This window comes from Mercenaria mercenaria, chromosome 14 (genome assembly GCF_021730395.1).
Source record: "Mercenaria mercenaria strain notata chromosome 14, MADL_Memer_1, whole genome shotgun sequence".
NCBI classification, from domain to species: domain Eukaryota; kingdom Metazoa; phylum Mollusca; class Bivalvia; order Venerida; family Veneridae; genus Mercenaria; species Mercenaria mercenaria.
Window position 1 is genome coordinate 41181845 of NC_069374.1, and position 22122 is coordinate 41203966.

The 22122-nt window shown below is 39.2% G+C and overlaps 1 pseudogene; it reads left to right on the forward strand.

The window, feature by feature from the left end:
• The window catches only part of LOC128548462 (F-actin-capping protein subunit beta-like), a 118030-nt pseudogene that overhangs the window by 40861 nt on the left and 55047 nt on the right, over positions 1-22122 (forward strand).

Sequence of the window (22122 nt, forward strand, 5' to 3'; positions counted from 1 at the left end):
CATCTGTAGGCAAGAGTACATAACTATTTTGACTGAATTATGGCCCTTTTTTATCCCCCCACCAAAGGTGAAGGGGATATTAGAAATGCTCTCCGTCCGTGCGTCCGTCTGTCCGTCCGTCCGTCCGTCCGTGCGTCCGCAACGATATTTGTCCGGAGCATAACTCCAAAAGTACTTGAGGGATTTTCTTCAAACTTCATACACTGATAGAACACATTGGGAGGAAGTGCAGTGTGCAAGAACAATAACTCTACCTTGCCTATTTTTTGAGTTATTCCCCTTTATCTTATTTTCTTAAAAAAATTTGTCCGGAGCATAACTCCAAAAGTACTGGAGGGATTTTCTTCAAACTTCATACACTGATAGAACACATTGGGAGGAAGTGCAATGTGCAAGAACAATAACTCTACCTTGCCTATTTTTTGAGTTATTCCCCTTTATCATATTTTCTTAAAACATTTTGTCCGGAGCATAACCCCAAAAGTACTGGAGGGATTTTCTTCAAACTTCATACACTGATAGAACACATTGGGAGGAAGTGCAGTGTGCAAGAACAATAACTCTACCTTGCCTATTTTTTGAGTTATTCCCCTTTATCATATTTTCTTAAAGAACTTTGTCCGGAGCATATCTTCTTCATGCATGGAGGGATTTTGATATATCTTGGCACAAATGTTTACCACCACGATGCGGAGTGTCATATGCAAGAACTAGTCCCTAGTCTAAGGTCAAGGTCACACTTAGAGGTCAAAGGATACAAGAAAAAACCTTGTCCGGAGCATTTCTTCTTCATGCATTGAGGGATTTTGATATTACTTGCACAAATGTTTACCACCACGAGACGGAGTGTCATGCGCAAGATCCAGGTCACTAGGCCTAAGGTCAAGGTCACACTTAGAGGCCAAAGGTCAGATACAAGAATGACTTTGTCCGAAGCATTTCTTCTTCATGCATGGAGGGATTTTGATGTAACTTGGCACAATTATACACCATCATGAGACGAAGTGTCATGCGCAGTTCCCTTCTTTAGAAGTACTTCCCTTTGTTGTTACTTTAAATAGCTTTTATTGTAACTTTTTCATTACTAGTCGTAGGGAAAATCGAGACCACTTTTCTGTAGTACAACAAACATGCTAAATCCAATTTTGAGGTGTATTTTGACCAGTCTCTTTCCTGATAAAGATTTTTGTGTGGACTTGCAATTTTTTTTTTTTTTTTTTTTTTTTTTTTTTTATATAAAGATTAACTTCCCTTAGTTGTTACTATAAATAACTATATTGTAACATTTTTATAATTGACCCTAGGGAAAAAACAAGACCACTTTTCTGTGGTACAGCATAGATGTTACTACTCCAGTTTTAGGTGTATTTTTATTAATTTTATTATATATAAGGTATCTCTACCTAGTAAGGAGTTTTTTTGTGGACTTTAAAAAACAAAAGACTTACAATGATTACTAAACAACCACAAAATTAACATTCCATTTGCAAATACAGCTGCTAGAGTAAAGAAATTTGCTTTGACGGGCATATATTGTGACATTCTGGCACTCTTGTTCCCTGTTAGCTTTCCATTCCTTCTTTTTACAGTAGCCGTATAGAAAAACATCATAGTTATACTCTTCATGAAAATTAATAAAATTTAGCAGTAAACCACCTCACTACTGACTTATTCTTTCTTCCACATCTTAAAACCCCTGATGCGGACCACATCCTTCAATTATGATATGCCCGGTGGGGGGATTAGCCATGTCTGACATGGCTCTTGTTGGACTTTGAAATTGGCTCATATATTGCCATTTAGTGCAAGACTTATCGAAATCAAAGTAATACAGGAACATTGTTTGTCTAATCTATTTATTTCTTTTGTGTGAATATCCGTGGAAATATTTTGACACCATTCTTCAATCAATTCTTCGAATAGTCGAGCGCGCTGTCATCAGACAGCTCTTGTTTTCCTTTGCCATCCATGAAGAGATTTTAATATTACTTGGCACAAATGTACCTCATAATAAGATGATGTGTCATGCACAACTTTCAGATCCCTAGCTCAAAGGTCAAGGTGACACTTGGCAGTGAAATCTTAACATGGCATGAACAGGGTCTGTTTCGTGTCCAGTCCATAACTCTGTCATTCATTAAAGGATTTTAATATTACTTGGCACAAATGTTCACCACCACCTGGTTCTTGCGCATGAGACAGAGTGTCATGCGCAAGAACCAGGTCCCTAGGTCTATGGTCAAGGTCACACTTAGAGGCCAAAGGTCAGATTCAAGAATGACTTTGTCCGAGCATTTCCTCTTCATGAAGGGATTGGAATGCACTTTTCCGTCATTCCGTCCGTCCACAATTTCGTGTCCGGTCAATAACTCTGTCATTCATGAAGGGATTTTAATATTACTTGGCACAAATGTTCCCCATGATGAGACGACATGTCGTGCATAAACCCCAGACCCCTGACTCAAAGGTCAAGGTCACAATAGGGAGGTCAAAGGTCAACAGGGCTTTTTTTCCTGTCCAGTCCATAACTGCCATCCATGAAGGGATTTTAATATTACTTGGTACAAATGTAACTCACAATAAGACGATGTGTCATGCACAATTTTCAGACCCCTAGCTCAAAGGTCAAGGTCACACTTGGCAGTGAAATGTTAACATGGCATGAACAGGGTCTGTTTCTTGTCCTGTCCATAACTTTCAGATCCCTAGCTCAAAGGTCAAGGTCACACTTGGCAGTCAAATGTTAACATTGCATGAACAGGGTCTGTTTCGTGTCCAGTCCATAACTTTTTCATTCATTAAGGGATTTTAATATTACTTGGCACAAATGTTCCCAATGATGAGACGATGTGCCATGCACAAAACTTGGACCCCTAGCTCAAAGGTCAATAGGTTTTGTTTTTTTTCTGTCCAGTCCAGAACTCTGTCATCTATCAGTGGATTTTAATATTACTTGGCATAAATGTTCCCCATGATGAGACGACATGTCTTGCGCAATACCCAGACTTAAAGGTCAAGGTCACACTTGGAGATCAAAAGTCAATAGGATTTTTTATGCCCCCAAAAATCGCACTGTCAGTCCGTGTGTGTGTCCGTGCGTCTGTCCATGTAAATTCTTGTCCGGGCTGTAACTCTGTCAATAGCATGGTCTGTTTCGTGTTTGGTCCATAACTCTGCTATCCATGATGGGATTTTGAAATAACTTGGCATAAATGTTTACCAAGGTCACACTTAGAAGTCAAAAGTAAACAGGGTCTGTTTTGTGTCCAGTCCATAACTCAGCCATTGATGAAGGGATTTTAAAATTACTTTGCATAAATGTTCCCTATATTGAGATGACGTGTCATGCGCAAGACCCAGACCCCTAGCTCTAAGGTCAAGGTCACACTCTGCAATTTATCAAGGGATTTGAAAATAATTTGACATAAATGTTAACCATATTGAGAAGGTGTGTCACGCTTATGACCCAGGTCTCTTGGGTCAAGGTTAAGGTCATCATATGATGTGTGATTTTTTTGCGCAGACAACTGTAGCGTTCTTGGGCACGCTTCGGGGACATTTGTCACCAATAGTGTCAGCTCTTGTTTCCTGTCCGGTCTATAACTTTGTCATGCATATCAGTTGGCACAAATATTCCCCTGGATGAGACAAAGTGTCATGAGCAAAACCTGGGCCCCTAGTTGAAAGATCAAGGTCACACTTGGAAGACAAAGGCCAAAAGAGCTTTTTTCCTGTCCAGTCTGTATCTCAACAATCCTTAAAGGGATTTGAATATATTACTTGGCACAAATATTCACCACCATGAGACGGAGTGTCTTGCGCAAGAAGCAGGTCCTTAGGTCTAAGGTCAAGGTTGCACTTAGAGGCCAAAGGTCAGATAAAAGAATGACTTTGTCCAGAGCATTTCTTCTTCATGCATGGAGGGATTTTGATGTAACTTGGCACAAATGTTCACCACCATGAGTCTGATTGTCATGCGAAAAAACAGGTCCCTTGGTCTAAGGTTAATGACTTTGTATGGACCATTTCTTCTTCATGCATGGAGGGATTTTGATGTAACTTTGCACAAATGTTTACCACCACGAGGCACCATTGTTAGCTCACCAGAGCATGAAGCGCTCAAGGTGAGCTATTGTGACCGGACATTCTCTGGTGTTCGCCGTCGTCCGCCGTCCAACGTGCGTCGTCCATCAACAGTTGCCTTGTTAACACTCTAGAGGCCACATTTGTGACCCAATCTTTATTTATCCCCCCGCCAAAGGCGAAGGGGATATTAGAAATGCTCTCCGTGCGTGCGTGCGTGCGTCCGTCCGCAACGATCTTTGTCCGGAGCATAACTCCAAAAATACTGGAGGGATTTTCTTCAAACTTCATACACTGATAGAACACATTGGGTGGAAGTGCAGTGTGCAAGAACAATAACTCTACCTTGCCTATTTTTTGAGTTATTCCCCTTTATCATATTTTCTTAAAAAAATTTGTCCAGAGCATAACTCCAAAAGTACTGGAGGGATTTTCTTCAAACTTCATACACTGATAGAACACATTGGGAGGAAGTGCTGTGTGCAAGAACAATAACTCTACCTTGCCTATTTTTTGAGTTATTCCCCTTTATCATATTTTCTTAAAACATTTTGTCCGGAGCATAATCCTAAAAGTACTGGAGGGATTTTCTTCAAACTTCATACACTGATAGAACACATTGGGAGGAAGTGCAGTGTGCAAGAACAATAACTACCTTGCCTATTTTTTGAGTTATTCCCCTTTATCATATTTTCTTAAAACAATTTGTCCGGAGCATATCTTCTTCATGCATGGAGGGATTTTGATATATCTTGGCACAAATGTTTACCACCACGAGGCTGAGTGTCTTGCGCAAGAACCAGGTCCCTAGGTCTAAGGTCAAGGTCACACTTAGAGGTCAAAGGATACAAGAATGAAAACCTTGTTCGGAGCATTTCTTCTTCATGCATAGAGGGATTTTGATATAACTTGGCACAAATGTTCACCACCACGAGACAGAGTGTCATGCGCAAGATCCAGGTCACTAGGTCTAAGGTCAAGGTCACACTTAGAGGCCAAAGGTCAGATACAAGAATGACTTTGTCCGAAGCATTTCTTCTTCATGCATGGAGGGATTTTGATGTAACTTGGCACAATTAATTATACACCATCATGAGACAAAGTGTCATGCGCAGTTCCCTTTTTTAGAATTACTTCCCTTTGTTGTTACTATAAATAGCTTTTATTGTAACTTTTTCATTACTAGTCGTAGAGAAAAATTGAGACCACTTATCTGTAGTACAACATGCATGCTATATCCAATTTTGAGGTGTATTTTGACCAATTTCTACCTGATAAAGATTTTTGTGTGGACTTGCATTTTTTTATATTTTTTTTAAGATTAACTTTAAAACCCCTGATGCGGACCACAGCTAAACGGTTCTTCAAAGCTTTCCCCAAAATTAATACTTTCAGACACTAACTTGCCAGGAACTTTAGCCTTCAATTATAATATGCCCGGCGGGGGGATTAGCCATGTGTAACATGGCTCTTGTTAAACTTGGTCAGAATGTTTGTCTTGATGACCTCTAGGACAAATTTGAATCTGGGTCATGTGGGGTCAACAACTAGGTCACCCAGTCAAATCAAAGGAAAAGCATGTTAACACTAGAAGCCACAGTTGTGACTTGTGATTTCCCAATTGTCGCCGACAATCGAATAATCGTCGTTAATTTTTCCAGGTCGGCGACAATCGATTGTGTGAGATGCAATCGATTGTCGGGTAATATTACTAATAATAGATATATTTTCCAATCATGGTCAGCAGATGACCTCTATCAATTTTCAGTAGGTCAAAGGTCAAGGTCACAGTGACCCTATGCAGTTAAACGGTTTCCAGATGATAACTCGAGAACACTTTGGCCTAGGATCATGAAAGTTGATAGGGAGATTGGTCAAGACCAGCAGATGACCCCTATTGATTTTGGGGTCAGTTGGTCAAAGGGCAAGGTCACAGTGACCTGGAACAGTTAACCATTTCAGGATGATAACTTGAGAATGCTTGGGCCTAGGATCAAGAAGCTTAATAGGGAGTTCAATCATGACCAGCAGATGATCCCTATTGATATTTAGGTCAGTAGGTCTAAGTCACAGTGACCTGGAACAGTTAAACCGTTTCCGTATGCATTGGCCTAGGATCACGAAACTTAATAGGGGGGTTGATCATGACCAGCAGATAACCCCTATTGATTTTGAGGTCAATAGGTAAAAGGTCAAGGACCTCTAGGACAAATTTGAATCTGGGTCATGTGGGGTCAACAACTAGGTCACCCAGTCAAATCAAAGGAAAAGCATGTTAACACTAGAAGCCACAGTTGTGACTTGTGATTTCCCAATTGTCGCCGACAATCGAATAATCGTCGTTAATTTTTCCAGGTCGGCGACAATCGATTGTGTGAGATGCAATCGATTGTCGGGTAATATTACTAATAATAGATATATTTTCCATGTATTAATTTACTAAACCTGCTGAATAGGGCTACACGTTTTCAGGACCCGATTCCGACGACGGGAGTTGTTCCGCCATTTTACCAAAATTTTTGGTCAAGGAAGAGCACTAGTTTGCATTAAAATACCTGGAACTTGGATAATTTTCTGTTCCTGTAAGTTCGGATAGTATGTGAAGCAATTGTTTACCAACAAAAAAGTGAGAAAAATCGAAGGGAAATATAATTATATTCTTGTTTAAATAGATTTGTCACACATCACAAAAGATAGTTAGAATCAACTATTTGACTGATCGTAAGATGCTATCATTCTGTCAATTGCGTATAGATCTATGTAACAATCGTGAATTTATTACAATCATAATTCCTCAAACAATTATACAAACAAATATTAATTTCAGTTTCATTGCATAATCTTTTTAATCTGCCCCGAGGATAAAACTACACTGATATTTCACATGTCAAATAGACGTGACAAAATATTACACAAACAAAATTTTCTTACCCTAAAAATTAATAAATGTTAAAACATCCTATTAATCCAATAACCCTAACTGGCCAAAGAAATTCATAAGATTCCTAATATTTGCAATACACAGTGTGACATCACACCCAGTTGTAACCACTTCTACCTGTCAATCAAAATTCTTAAACTTCAAACAGAGTACCACTTTGATCTTTAACATGAATGTACTGCTGAAGTGATGCACTATTCATTAGATATCTCTGTAGGTCACTCGTGGTGTGATTAAAAAAAAATATTTTGTGAACTCGTTGGTTTTTACAAGCAGAAATATAATTCCTGGATATATATGTGCCAACAGCTAGTGTGTGTGTGTGTGTGTTTCTTTTTCTTTTCTTTTTTTTTTTTTTCATTTTACTGTAAATATTTTTGTTTTGTGTCTGTACAAACAGTTGGGAGGAAAAAGAAAATAAAAGTATGAAATAAAGCTCACTGTTTTTGTTTTGGAAAAATCTCCTTTTCAAGATGTTTTTTTTTTTTAGATATTTTGTTGATTTTGGCTATTTTCAAGTGGAAAAAGCTCTTAAACAAGAATGGTGACCAATGTATTTTATTTCATATTTCCATTTTAATTATTATCCTGAGATAATAACATCAATATACCAAGGTTGGAGAAAATTGTTAGTTCGAAACATGTGACAATACAATTTTACAGACAAATATTGATTCTTGTTGTTTTGAATGTTACTCTTGTCATTACATGTGCATTTTGTATACATTTCAACTGAAATAAATTAAAGAACAATATAGTGTCATTACTGTTCTTGAGTGTAGATGGTGGTGAAACCAATTAACATTACCATGTATAATATATATGAGTGTTTCGATTAATAATCAATCGATTGTACCCTTCCGATTCAATTTGATTATCGATAGCACTTTGGGTCCGATTATGAAACACTAGTTGTGACCCAATCTTTATGAAACTTGGTCAGAATACTTGTATAGATGATCTCTAGGTCAGGTTTGAAACTGGGTCATGCGGGTTCAAAAACTATGTCAGCAGGCCAGATCAAAGGAAAATCTTGTTAACACTCTAGAGTTAGTATCTCGTACGTAGGACATACTATCTCCTATGTAGGACTTTATACCTCTTATGTAGTGAAAATCTGTTACATAGGAGATAGTTTCTCCTATGTAGGACATACTATCTCCTACGTAGTACCTCCCACATAGGACTTAGTATCTCCTACGTAAGAGATATAAAGTATTACGTAGGAGTTAGTATCTCCTACATTGGACTTAGTATCTCCTACAGAAGACTTACTATCTCCTATGTAGGACATAGTTTCTCCTACATAGGACTTAGTACATAGGACATAGTATCTCCTACATAGGACTTAGTATCTCCTACATAGGACTTATTATCTCCTACATAGGAGATATTATGTCCTACTTATGAGTTAGTATCTCCTACGTAGGACTTAGTATCTCCTACATAGGAGTTAATATCTCTATGTCCTACGTAGGAGATACTAACTCCTACGTAGGTGATACTAAGACCTACATAGGAGATACTTAGTCCTACGTAGGAGATACTATGTCCTACGTAGGAGATACTAACATCTACGTAGGAGATGCTATGTCCTACGTAGGAGATACTAAGTCCTATGTAAGAGATACTAAGTCCTACGTAGGAGATACTATGTCCTACGTAGGAGATACTAACTCTTACGTAGTACTTAATATCTCCTACGTAGGAGATACTTATCTTACATAGGAGATACTAAGTCCTACATAGGAGATACTAAGTCGTACGTAGGACTACAAAGACAAATTTATATTCCTGTGCTGGCACCAGAACGCTGCCATATGTTTATACATGTAAACTTGTACATCTTTGTTGATGTGTATTTTGGAGAGTGTCCAATTATTATGCCCCACTTCAAAGAAAGAGGGGTATATTGTTTTGCAGATGTTGGTCGGTCGGTCTGTATGTAGGTCGGCATGTAGACCAATCTGTTTCTGGATGATAACTCAAGAACGCTTGGGCCTAGGGTCATGAAAATTGATAGGGAGGTTGGTCGTAACCAGCAGATGACCCCTATTGATTTTGAGGTCAGTATGTCAAAGGTCAAGGTCACAGTGACCAGGAACAGTAAAACGGTTTCCGGGCGATAACTCAAGAATGTTTGGGCCTAGGATCATGAAAGTTGATAGGGAGGTTAATCATGACCAGCAAATGACCCCTAATGATTTTGAGGTCAGAAGGTCAAAGGTCAAGGTCACAGTGACTCAGAACAGTTAAACCATTTCCGGACGATTACTTGAAAACACTTGGGCCTAGGATCACGAAACTTTAAAGGGAAGTCAATCATGGTCAGCAGATGACCTCTATCAATTTTCAGTAGGTCAAAGGTCAAGGTCACAGTGACCCTATGCAGTTAAACGGTTTCCAGATGATAACTCGAGAACACTTTGGCCTAGGATCATGAAAGTTGATAGGGAGATTGGTCAAGACCAGCAGATGACCCCTATTGATTTTGGGGTCAGTTGGTCAAAGGGCAAGGTCACAGTGACCTGGAACAGTTAACCATTTCAGGATGATAACTTGAGAATGCTTGGGCCTAGGATCAAGAAGCTTAATAGGGAGTTCAATCATGACCAGCAGATGATCCCTATTGATATTTAGGTCAGTAGGTCTAAGTCACAGTGACCTGGAACAGTTAAACCGTTTCCGTATGCATTGGCCTAGGATCACGAAACTTAATAGGGGGGTTGATCATGACCAGCAGATAACCCTATTGATTTTGAGGTCAATAGGTAAAAGGTCAAGGTCACATTGACCCAGGACAATAGAACTTTTGTGCACAGTGACCAAATAATTTCTGTTCCTTGTGCAGTTACTGAATGCATAAAGGGGGCATTTCATGTTCTACGAGCTCTTGTTTATAATTCATATTCTTTGCATTAAAGAGGAGTACCATAACAGTAAAAATTATATAATGGTAATTCCACTGTTTGAATCCACTGTTGCATAACATTAATTCACTGAAAAGAATGAAATAAAGTTAGTTTAGTTCTTTCATTGTATGCAGTATAAAAAAATATTTGCAGATCACCATGGAGTAATAGCTATGATCCTCCCTTGGATGATGGAACTATACCATCAGAAAAACTACGTAAATTAGAAATAGATGCCAATTCTGCCTTTGACCAATACAGAGAAATGTAAGTATCATAGTTATATCAAACTACAGCAGAAAACTAAATTACTTGAGTAATTTGGTATAATGGAAGATACTGCAGTAGAAAACTGACATGCGAAATTTAGCATTATGGTATGTTCTACAGGGGATAACTGACTTGATTAATTTGGCATTATGGAAGATGCTACAGCAGAAAACTGACTTGATTAATTTGGCATTATGGAAGATGCTACAGCAGAAAACTGACTTGAGTAATTTGGCATTATGGAAGATGCTACAGCAGAAAACTGACTTGAGTAATTTGGCATTATGGTAGGTACTACAGCAGAAAACTGACTTGATTAATTTGGCATTATGGAAGATGCTACAGCAGAAAACTGACTTTAGTAATTTGGCATTATGGAAGATGCTACAGCAGAAAACTGACGAGTTATTTGGCATTATGGTAGGTACTACAGCAGAAAACTGACTTGAGTAATTTGGCATTATGGTAGGTACTACAGCAGAAAACTGACTTGAGTAATTTGGCATTATGGTAGGTACTACAGCAGAAAACTGATGAGTAATTTGGCATTATGGTAGGTACTACAGCAGAAAACTGATGAGTAATTTGGCATTATGGTTGGTACTACAGCAGAAAACTGACTTGAGTAATTTGGCATTATGGTAGGTACTACAGCAGAAAACTGATGGGTAATTTGGCATTATGGTAGGTACTACAACAGAAAACTGATGAGTAATTTGGCATTATGGTTGGTACTACAGCAGAAAACTGACTTGGGTAATTTGGCATTATGGTAGGTACTACAGCAGAAAACTGACTTGAGTAATTTGGCATTATGGAAGATGCTACAGCAGAAAACTGACTTGAGTAATTTGGCATTATGGTAGGTACTACAGCAGAAAACTGATTCGAGTTATTTGGCATTATGGTAGGTACTACAGCAGAAAACTGACTTGATTAATTTGGCATTATGGAAGATTCTACAGGAGGAAACTAACTTGGGTTATTTGGCATTTTGGTAGGTACTTCAGATGAAAACTGACTTTAGTTATTTGGCATTATAGTAGGTACTACAGCAGAAAACTGACTTAAGTTAATTGGCATTATGGTAGGTACTACAGGGCCGGCAAAATCTCAGAAAATTTGAACTAGTTTACTTGTCCGTACATTTTGTATAAACTTTTACTTCTGGTATTTGTATAATAAATAAAATAAAACAATGTACTAATTTTCTACTTACATGTATTAAGACAGCAAGCAGCCTATCAAGCCTTATGCTATAAAAAGTCAGACAGTGATGAAATCCGCTTTAAAGTTTAACAAGATAATCACTGCTGTGTGTAAAGTTTCATACACAGTCAGTTATAGAGTTATTGTGGTGTCTCAGACTCACTCAGTCCTTGATTCGAAAAATGGCCGATTCTATTTTTAATCCCCCGCCACAAATTGTGGGGGGTTATAGGAATGGTCTCCTTCCGTCAGTCCTTCTGTCCGTCCTTCCGTCTGTCTGTGACATTTCGTGTCCGCTCCATATCTCCTAAACCTCTTGAAGGATTTTCATCAAACTTGGGTCAAATGATCACCTCATCAAGACGATGTGCAGAACCCATGAGTCAGCCTTGTCGGCTCAAGGTCAAGGTCGCAATTCAAAGTCAAAGGTTTGAGCCTTCCATTCTGTGTCCGCTCTATATCTCCTAAATCCCTTGAAGGAATTTTGTAAAACTTGGGTCGAATGATCACATCAAGAGGATGTGCAGAACCCATGAGTCAGCCTTGCCGGCTCAAGGTCAAGGTCACAACTTAGGGTGAAAGGTGTGAGCCTTCCATTTTGTGTCCGCTCTATATCTCCTACACCCCTTGAAGGATTTTCATCAAACTTGGGTCAAATGATCACCTCATCAAGACGATGTGCAGAACCTATGAGTCAGCCTTGTCGGCTCAAGGTCAAGGTCACAACTCAAGGTCAAAACTTTGAGCCTTCCATTTTGTGTCCGCTCTATATCTCCTAAACCCCTTGAAGGAATTTTATAAAACTTTGGTCAAATGATCACCTCATCAAGACGATGTGCAGAACCCATGATTCAGCCTTGTTGGCTCAAGATCAAGGTCAAAACTCAAGGTCAAAGGTTTGAGCCTGCCATTTTGTGTCCGCTCTATATCTCCTAAACCCCTTGAAGGAATTTTATAAAACTTGGGTCGAATGATCACCTCATCAAGACGATGTGCAGAACCCATGAGTCAGTCATGCCGGCTCAAGGTCAAGGTCATAACTTAGGGTGAAAGGTTTGAGCCTTCCATTTTGTGTCCGCTCTATATCTCCTACACCCCTTGAAGGATTTTCATCAAACTTGGGTCAAATGATCACCTCATTAAGGTGATGTGCAGAACTTATGAGTCAGCCGTGCATGTTCAAGGTCAAGGTCACAACAGAGGGTCAAAGGTTTGATCCTTCATTTTGTGCCTGCTCTGTATGCCCTAATTCCCTTGAAGGATTCATATGAAACTTGGGTCAAATAATCACCTCATCAAGGCGATGTGCAGAACTCAAGAGTCAGCCATGCCGGCTCAAGGTCAAGGTGACAACTCAAGGTCTTTGGTTTAAGCCTTCCATTTTGTGTCCGCTCTATATCTCCTAAACCCCTTGAAGGAATTTTATAAAACTTGGGTCAAATGATCACCTCATCGAAACAATATGCAGAACTTATGAATCAGCCATGCCAGCTCAAGGTCAGGGTCACAACTTAGGGTCAAAGGTTTGAGCCTTCTATTTTGTGTCCACTCTGTATCTCCCATGGTTCGCACAGGCCATGAAAAGTCCTTGAATTTGATGCCTACTCCTTGAAAACTACTTAAATTTTGTAACAGTCAGAAACTACTTGAAAACTACTTGAATTTAGGAAAAAACGTACAAAAGATGGCAAATAGTCCTTAAATTCGTCGGATGCGAAGTGAAAACGGACAAACATTATAAACGGACCAAAATAAACTAAAAAAACGACGAAAAAAAACCAACCGTTACCGCCATTAGGGCCTGCCACGGAGTCGGCGATAGTACGGTACGGTACTGTACTTTACGGGTTTTATGCTCTTTCAAGTAATTTTCACACTGTGTAATTTATCCGCGATGCGTTGTTCAAAGGTAAATCTTGTGTTACATTGTTTAATTTTGTCCTAAACTGGATTTAAATTGGTTATTTCTTGTCTCAGCAACAGTGACATTTCACCCATTTTAGTCCTTGAAAATGGAGGAAAACTACTTGAAAACTCCTTGAAAACTACTTGAATTTTTTTTGGGAAAGCCTGTTCTGTATGAACCATGTCTCCTAAACCCCTTGAAGGATTTTCATCAAACTTGGGTCAAATGATCACCTCATCAAGAACTCATGAGTCAGCCGTGTCAACTCAAGGTCAAGGTCACAACTCGTGGTCAAAAGTTTGACCTCTGTATGTCCTAAACCCCTTGAAGGATTTTCATGAAACTTGGGTCAAATGATCAACCCATCAAGTTATTTTGCAGAATTCATGAGTCAGCCATGTCAGTTCAAGGTCAAGGTCACAGCTTAAGGTCAAAGGTTCTTTCACTATCCACAGCAGTGGCGGGGGATTTAGCTGTCTTTCAGACTGCCTTGTATTCATTTTCTTAGTGATGTCATTTCCAACTCCACGACTATATTGTTTCAATAAAGTTGTTTTCAAAACGTCATACTGACAATTTTGAAATAAATGGGTTTATTTCTTATTAACACCGAGTCACCAGTTTGGCATTACAAAAACAGCATCTCACTCGAATAGAAATGAAAGGTAAATTGTGGAAAACAAAGATATACGTTCAATTTTCATATCAGTTGATCTGGGAAAGACCGTTGGCCACCCGTCGTCTTTATGTAGTTGAATATTTTCGAAACAAGTTGTTAATTTACCATGGATATCATCATAACTATAAGTTTTATCAACAATTAGTTTACATAATTATGTCGATAATTAAACTCAGTTAGATAATTAGACGTAACAGCATCGTTGATTGGCCGAGTACAATTGCATCTCTTGTAACTGTTAATTTGATTTACTTCCGCATTTCTCGGGAAAATCTCGCAAATATCTGCAGTAGGCGGAGCTTGAATTATAATGGTGGTATTCAATGTATATTTACCTAAACAGTGAGTGTGGATCAAAAGAAAAATCGGGTGACTTGAGTATTGCTTTGAGTGTCTGAATTGGAATTTCGGTCAGATTTTTGGAAGCAGATGCTCAATTTCCACTTGTCCATGGACAAGCAAAATGCTAAAATTCGGTTGTCCGGACCCGCAAATGTACGACTCGGACAACTCGGACAATTGTTTTTGCCGGCCCTGTACTACAGAGGAAAACTGACTGGAGTTATTTGGCATTATGGTAGGTACTACAGCAGAAAACCGACTTGGAGTAATTTGGCATTATGGGAGGTACTACAGTGGAAAACTGACTTGATTAATTTGGCATTATGGAAGATGCCAGTTCCATAACTCTGACCTGCATTTTGGCCAAATTATGCCCTCTTTTGGACTTGGAAAATCCTGGTTAAAGTTTTGCGTGCAGTACATACAGCTATTACTTATAGGCATATAGATTTGAAACTTATTTTTTCTTTTTCTAGATCAATTACCAAGCCCGCCCGCTTAGCTCAGTAGGTAAGAGCGTTGGTCTACGGATCTCGGGGTCGCGAGTTCGATCCTCGGGCGGGGCGTATGTTCTCCGTGACTATTTGATAAACGACATTGTGTCTGAAATCATTAGTCCTCCACCTCTGATAATTCATGTGGGGAAGTTGGCAGTTACTTGCGGAGAACAGGTTTGTACTGGTACAGAATCCAGGAACACTGGTTAGGTTAACTGCCCGCCGTTACATGACTGAAATACTGTTGAAAAACGGCGTTAAACCCAAAACAAAAACAAAAAAAGATCAATTACCAACCTAGGGCTTTGATATTTGGTATGCAGCATCATGTCCTCAACTAAAATTGTTCAAATTGTACCCCTTGGGTGAAAAGAGGCCCTGCCCTGGGGGTCCCAAGTTTTATATAGACATATAGGAAAAAGCTTTAAAAATCTTCTTGTCTGAAACCATACGACCTAGGCTATTGTCCAATATCTTCAGCCACATTTGAGTCATTAAACACTCCAGTGACAGCTCCAGCTACCTCAGATGTACCCAATTTCACTATCCAGCATGGAAATAGTTGAGTTCACTGTCTCCTATGACAGCTCTAGTTAGCTCACCTGAGCACAAAGTGCTCAAGTAGAACTATTGTGACCGGTCATTGTCCGGCTATGTGTGTCAATATTTGCCTTGTTAACACTCAGTTCTACCCAGTCTTTATTAAACTTGGGTCAGAATGTTTTTTCTTGATGATCTCTAGGTCAAGTTCAAAACTCAGTCATGTGGGGTCAAAAACTAGGTCGGTAAGCCAGATCAAAGGAAGATCTTGTTAACACTCTAGTCCACAGTTTAAGTTTGAAACTCCTGATGTCCTCTACGTCAAGTTCGAATCTGGTTCATGTGGGATCAAAAACTAGGTCACAAGGCCATATCAAAGGAAAATCTTGTAAACACTTTAGAGACCATATTTTATGTTTGAAACTTATGAGAATTGGTCAGAATGAAAGCTAGGTCAAGTTTGAATATGGGTCATCTGGGGTCAGAAACTAGGTCACCCGTTCAAATCAAAGAAAGACTATGTGTGTGCAATAGGGGCTGCATTTTTGACTGGATATTTGTGAAATTTGATCAGAAGGATTTTCTTGATGAAATCTGGGTCAAGTTTGAATCTGGGGTCAAAAACTAGGTCTGGTCAAATCAAAGAAAAATATTGTGTATGCAATAGGGGCTGCCTTTTTCATTTGATGTGCATGAAACTTGGTCAGAATGTTTGTCTCCATGAAATATTGGATGAGTTTTTAGCTCGACTATTCGAAGAATAGGGGAGCTATCCTACTCGCCCCGGCGTCGGCGTGAGCATTAGCGTTAGCGTGAGCGCAGGCTTTCAAGTAGTCCTTCTTTTTCCTACTTTTTCCTACTTTTCCTACTTTTTAGGTCTGTTCCTACTTTTTTCCTACTTTTTTTTTGAAAAAACTCCTACTATTCCTACTTTTTCATCTCAGGAAGAAAAAAAATATGTTAACAAATGTTGTTGGTCTATTTGTATAATGAATTTTGTTGCATAATGTAAGGACTGATGGTGTACTGGTGAGGCTCTAGAGACCTTTGATATGCTGCTGGTGACCTCTTCATTATGTGAGTTGAATACTGACCTTGATATTGGAGCATAAGAGGTTGAAGGTAGCTATGTACAATGGGACCTCAAAGCATCATGAAAATAGAAAAACCTTATATATTGTGCTGCTGTGTAATTGTGAGTAAATGTACAAGAATCAGGCCCAGATCCAGGGCTAGAAAGAGGATGCCCATGCCCCAACCCCTCCCCAGTTTGCTGAGAAGTGACCTATACTCATCAAGGTTGTACCCAACTATTTTGGCCAAGGATTAATATTTTCTCAAAATGTAGACACAAAAGTGCACCAGAAGCCTCCATTTTATACCTAATATTTCAAAATTTTCCAGAGGGAGAACACACTGGCTTCTCAAAAACTAGGAAAATACTCCTCCCAGTACCTCAAAATTAAGACCAAAAAATGAAGCAGAGCTCATCATTTCGTACTTGTACTTCAAAATTTTCCAGGGGGAGAGCACCCTGACCCCCCTAAAATGACTGGGATACCTCCTCTTATACCTAGAAATTAAGACCAAGAACTGCACTCAGAGTTCACCATTTTATACCTGTATTGCAAAATTTTCCATTGGGAGAGCCCTCTTACCCTCCTAGAATGACTTGGATACCTCCTCCCATACCTCAAAATTTAGACCAAAAAATGCACCCAGAGCCCACCATTTCATACCTGTGTTTCAAAATTTTCCAGGATAACAGCCCCCTGACCCCCCTAAAATGACTGAGATACCTCTTCCCATACCTAAAACTTAAGACCAAAAAATGCACCAAAAGCCCACCATTTCATACCTGTGTTTCAAAATTTTCCAGGGGGACAGTCCCCTGACCCCCCTAAAATGACTGAGATATCTCTTCCCATACCTAAAAATTAAGACCAAAAAATGCACCCAGAGCCCACCCATTTCATACCTGTGTTTCAAAATTTTCCAGAGGGAGAACACACTGGCTTCTCAAAAACTAGGAAAATACTCCTCCCAGTACCTCAAAATTAAGACCAAAAAATGAAGCAGAGCTCATCATTTCGTACTTGTACTTCAAAATTTTCCAGGGGGAGAGCACCCTGACCCCCTAAATGACTGGGATACCTCCTCTTATACCTAGAAATTAAGACCAAGAACTGCACTCAGAGTTCACCATTTTATACCTGTATTGCAAAATTTTCCATTGGGAGAGCCCTCTTACCCTCCTAGAATGACTTGGATACCTCCTCCCATACCTCAAAATTTAGACCAAAAAATGCACCCAGAGCCCACCATTTCATACCTGTGTTTCAAAATTTTCCAGGATAACAGCCCCCTGACCCCCCTAAAATGACTGAGATACCTCTTCCCATACCTAAAACTTAAGACCAAAAAATGCACCAAAAGCCCACCATTTCATACCTGTGTTTCAAAATTTTCCAGGGGGACAGTCCCCTGACCCCCCTAAAATGACTGAGATATCTCTTCCCATACCTAAAAATTAAGACCAAAAAATGCACCCAGAGCCCACCCATTTCATACCTGTGTTTCCCCCCCCCCCCACTCCTCCTTAAATGACTTTGATACCTCCGCCTATACCTCAAAATTTAGACAAAAAAATGCACAAAAGCCTCACCATTTCATACCTGTATTTCAATATGTTCCAGGGGACAGCCCCCTGCCCCCCCCCCCCCCCCCACCACCACCACCACCACCACCACCATAACCCCTAAAAGGAGGGGAGTACCCCTCCAGTAATTCAGAACTTAGACATTATATCAAAAACATTCAGGGAGAGACCCACTCATCCCTCCCCCAACTTGGACAGAGGCCCCCCCCCCCAAAAAAAACCTACCCCCTCTTGGCGCTATGCACTTCGCCAGTGAGGTGCGCCGGTGATGCTTTTGTTCTAAAACTGGCGAGTTTGTTCTCATAAGTTCCTACTATTTATCATCAGATTCCTACTTTTTTCCTACTTTTCTCCTACTTTTTTATATCAGAGGCTCCTACTTTTCTCCTACTTTTTCATCAAAGGTCACTTGAAAGCCTGTGAGCGTCACACAAATGTTAAAGTTTGCTAACCACCCCAAATATGTTCAGAGTCCATAGAGATATTGCTTTCATATTTTGCATACTTGTTTACCATCATGACCCCAGTCTGTAAAAAGGAGGAGGCAACTCTATCAAGCATTTTGACTAAATTATGGCCCCTTTCCGACTTAGATTAAATGTTAAAGTTTGCGTACCACCCCAAATATTTTCAAAGTCCATCAAGATATTGCTTTCATATTTTGTATACTTGTTTACCATCATGACCCTAGTCTGTTTAAAGGAGGAGGCAACTCTGCCAAGCATTTTGACTGAATTATGGTCCCTTTTCGACTTAGAATAAATGTTAAAGTTTGCGTACCACCCCAAATATTTTCAAAGTCCATTGAGATATTCCTTTCATATTTTGCATACTTGTTTACCATCCACTGCGAAAAATATGTGCATATACGGGAGTATACGGTCCCGTATATGTCTAATATACGAATATCATATAAAAGGTATCTTTCCTGAAAGTATGATCAAAACCTACGCCTTAAACATACTTTTGGATCTTGACAATCCCTAACTTTGAATACTGACTTAAACTGTTGAAACGTATTTATGCTAAGTATGAATGAATGGATCCATGTGAGAAAAACTTGAATGTCCAATTAAAGAATACGGGATTCCCGTATATGGAATGTTCCATATATGGGAAAAATGTTTCCGTATACGCCCGTATATTAGGAGTATACGGAATGCGTACACTCCCGTATACGGAACCATTTTCTGCAGTGATCATGAACTCAGTCTGTAAAAAGGAGGAGGCAACTCTATCAAGCATTTTGACTGAATTATGGCCCCTTTTCGACTTAGAATAAATGTTAAAGTTTGCGTACCACCCCAAATATTTTCGAAGTCCATTGAGATATTGCTTTCATATTTTGCATACTTGTTTACCATCATGACCCCAGTCTTTAGAAGGAGGAGGCAACTCTATCAAGCATTTTGACTGAATTATGGCCTCTTTTCGACTTAGAATATGCTTATTGTAATGTTAAAGTTTTACTCATTGCTTATATTATACTATCAAGAACTGAGAATAGTCGAGCGTGCTGTCCACTGACAGCTATTGTTTGCTCACCTGGTGAGCATTTGTGACCGCTCAGTGTCCTTCGTCCGTCGTCAGTTGTCTGTCGTGTGTCGTGTGTCCGTCAACATTTTCTGAAAAAGTCTTCTTCTTGAAAACACTGGGCAGAATTACACCAAACTTCAGACTTGTAGAGGAAAAAACTTCAAAAATCTTCTTGTCTGAAATTACAAGACCTAGATATTTGGTATGTAGCATTACCTTGTGGTTCTCTACCAAGATTGTTCAAATTGTTACCCTGGGGTGAAAAGAGGCTCCGCCCCAGGGGTCCTAAGTTTTATAAAGACTTGTATGTATAGGAAAAATCTTTAAATATCTTCTTTCCTGAAACTGCAAGGCCTAGGCTTTTGATACTTGGTATGTAGCATTGCCTAGTGGTCCTCTACAGAAATTAATCAAATTATGCTCCTTGGGTGAAAAGAGGCCCTGTGTTGGGGGTCCCAAGTTTTACATAGACTTATATAGGAATTTTTTAAAAATCTTCTTGTCTGAAAGTTCAAGGCCTAAGCCTTTGATATTTGCTTTATAACATTGTGTAGTGGACTTCTAACAAGATTGTTCAAATTATGCCCCAGGGGTGAAAAGAGGCCCCGCCCTGGGGGTCACTTGTTATACGAGTTATATAGGAATAAATACTTAAAAAAATTATTAAATCATATTTCCTAGACTGCTTAATTATAATTACCTGATGACCCCAAGTGATTAGGAGTCACTTGACTCTGACCTTGACCTACTGACCTACTTTCTTGTTTTTTAAGATACTGCCTTGAAATTTGGATGACATGTACAGTTTTGCACACCGATCTTAAAACTGACTTTCAGTGACCATGAATGTGACCTACTTTCTAATATTTTAGCATCAGTTTGCCATTTTAAACATGTGGCTGATATTACTCAGGTGAGTGATTCAGCAAGAAACATTATTCCATCCTGCTTTTTGCAAGAATTATGGTCCTTTTGGACTTAGAAAATATCAGATTTCTTGGTTAAGTCTTGTAATTAGATCAACTTTTTTCCTTAACGGTCAAAGTTATTGCTTTAAAACTTGGAGGAGTTATTCAACATTAAAAGCTGACTCTGCACAACAAGTACCATAACTCTGCATTGCTTATTGCAAGCATTATGGCCCCTTTTGGACTTAGAAAATCATGGGTAGGACAATATTACTATTACTGTAAAATCATTCAATTTCCTGGGCAAGAAATTTCGTGGTTTTGGTCAAAACAGCAATTTCATGGGGATATGAATTTGTGGATTTTAACTTTTGAACATCAGATTAATGTGAATTTTACTTGTTCGTTGGGATTAAATTTGGTGGATTGACTCAACCACAAAATCCACAAAAATTAGTTCCCCACAAAAATTAATGAGTTAACAGTAACGGAGTAAAAAAATCAGATGAGCATCTGCACCCGCAAGGCGGTGCTCTTCTTTATTCTATCTTCATAAACCATAGTCAGAATGTTTGTCTTCCTGAAGTCTTGGTTGATTTTGAATCTGGGTCACATGGGGTCAAAAACTAGGTCACTAGGTCAAATCAAAGAAAAAGCTTGTTTACATTCAAGAGGCCACCTTTTTGCTCCAATATTCCTGAAACTTTGTCAGAATATTTGCTTTCATAAAATCTTGGATGAATTCTAATCTGGGTCATGTGGGGTCAAAAAGTAGATCACTAGGTTTAAATGAAAGAAAATGCTTGTTTACACTTCAGGCCACATTTTTGGTCCAATCTTAATGAAAATTGGTCAGAATATTTGTCTCCATGAAATCACTAGGTCAAACATGTTTACACTGTTCTATGGTGTGTTACTCAGGTGAGCGACCTAGGGCCATCTTGGCCCTCTTGTTTAAACATTACTATTAGTGGGTCTTCTTCACTTCTTGTGTTATTTCTCAGTTACATGCATTCGTTTTTGATTTTTTAGCTCACCTGAGTCCATCCGGCAATGCTTCATACCAAATATGACCTACTGACCTACTTTCTTGTTTTTTTAAGCTTTAGCAAAGAAATGTCTTCAAGCAAGCAACTTAACTCAGGTGAGCGATATAGGGCCATCGTGGCCCTCTTGTTTCTCAGTGTGAACAAGTGAAGCTGTAAGTGGACTTAGTTCTAAATTTTGAATAATCACTTTTGTTTTAGATGCTAAAGCAGAATAATATTGTTAAGTTATAAAAAACATAACCCCATTGTATTTGCAGGTACTTTGAGGGTGGTGTTTCCTCAGTATATCTCTGGGACCTGGACCATGGCTTTGCAGGGGTTATTCTCATCAAGAAAGCAGGTGATGGGTCAAGGAAAATCAAAGGGTGTTGGGACTCAATACATGTTATAGAAGTTCAGGTAAAAAAGCTTGAGAAAGCTTGAAATACATAGATATTCAGTATGTGAGGGCTGTGTTAGAGTCACACATGTCTGTTCATCCAGCCAATTGTCCCACTTGTCCACTTCATATCTTCTTAACCACTTTTTAGCTCCACTATTTGGAGAATAGGGGTGCTATTCTACTCACAGCTAACCACAGAGGAGAAAAAT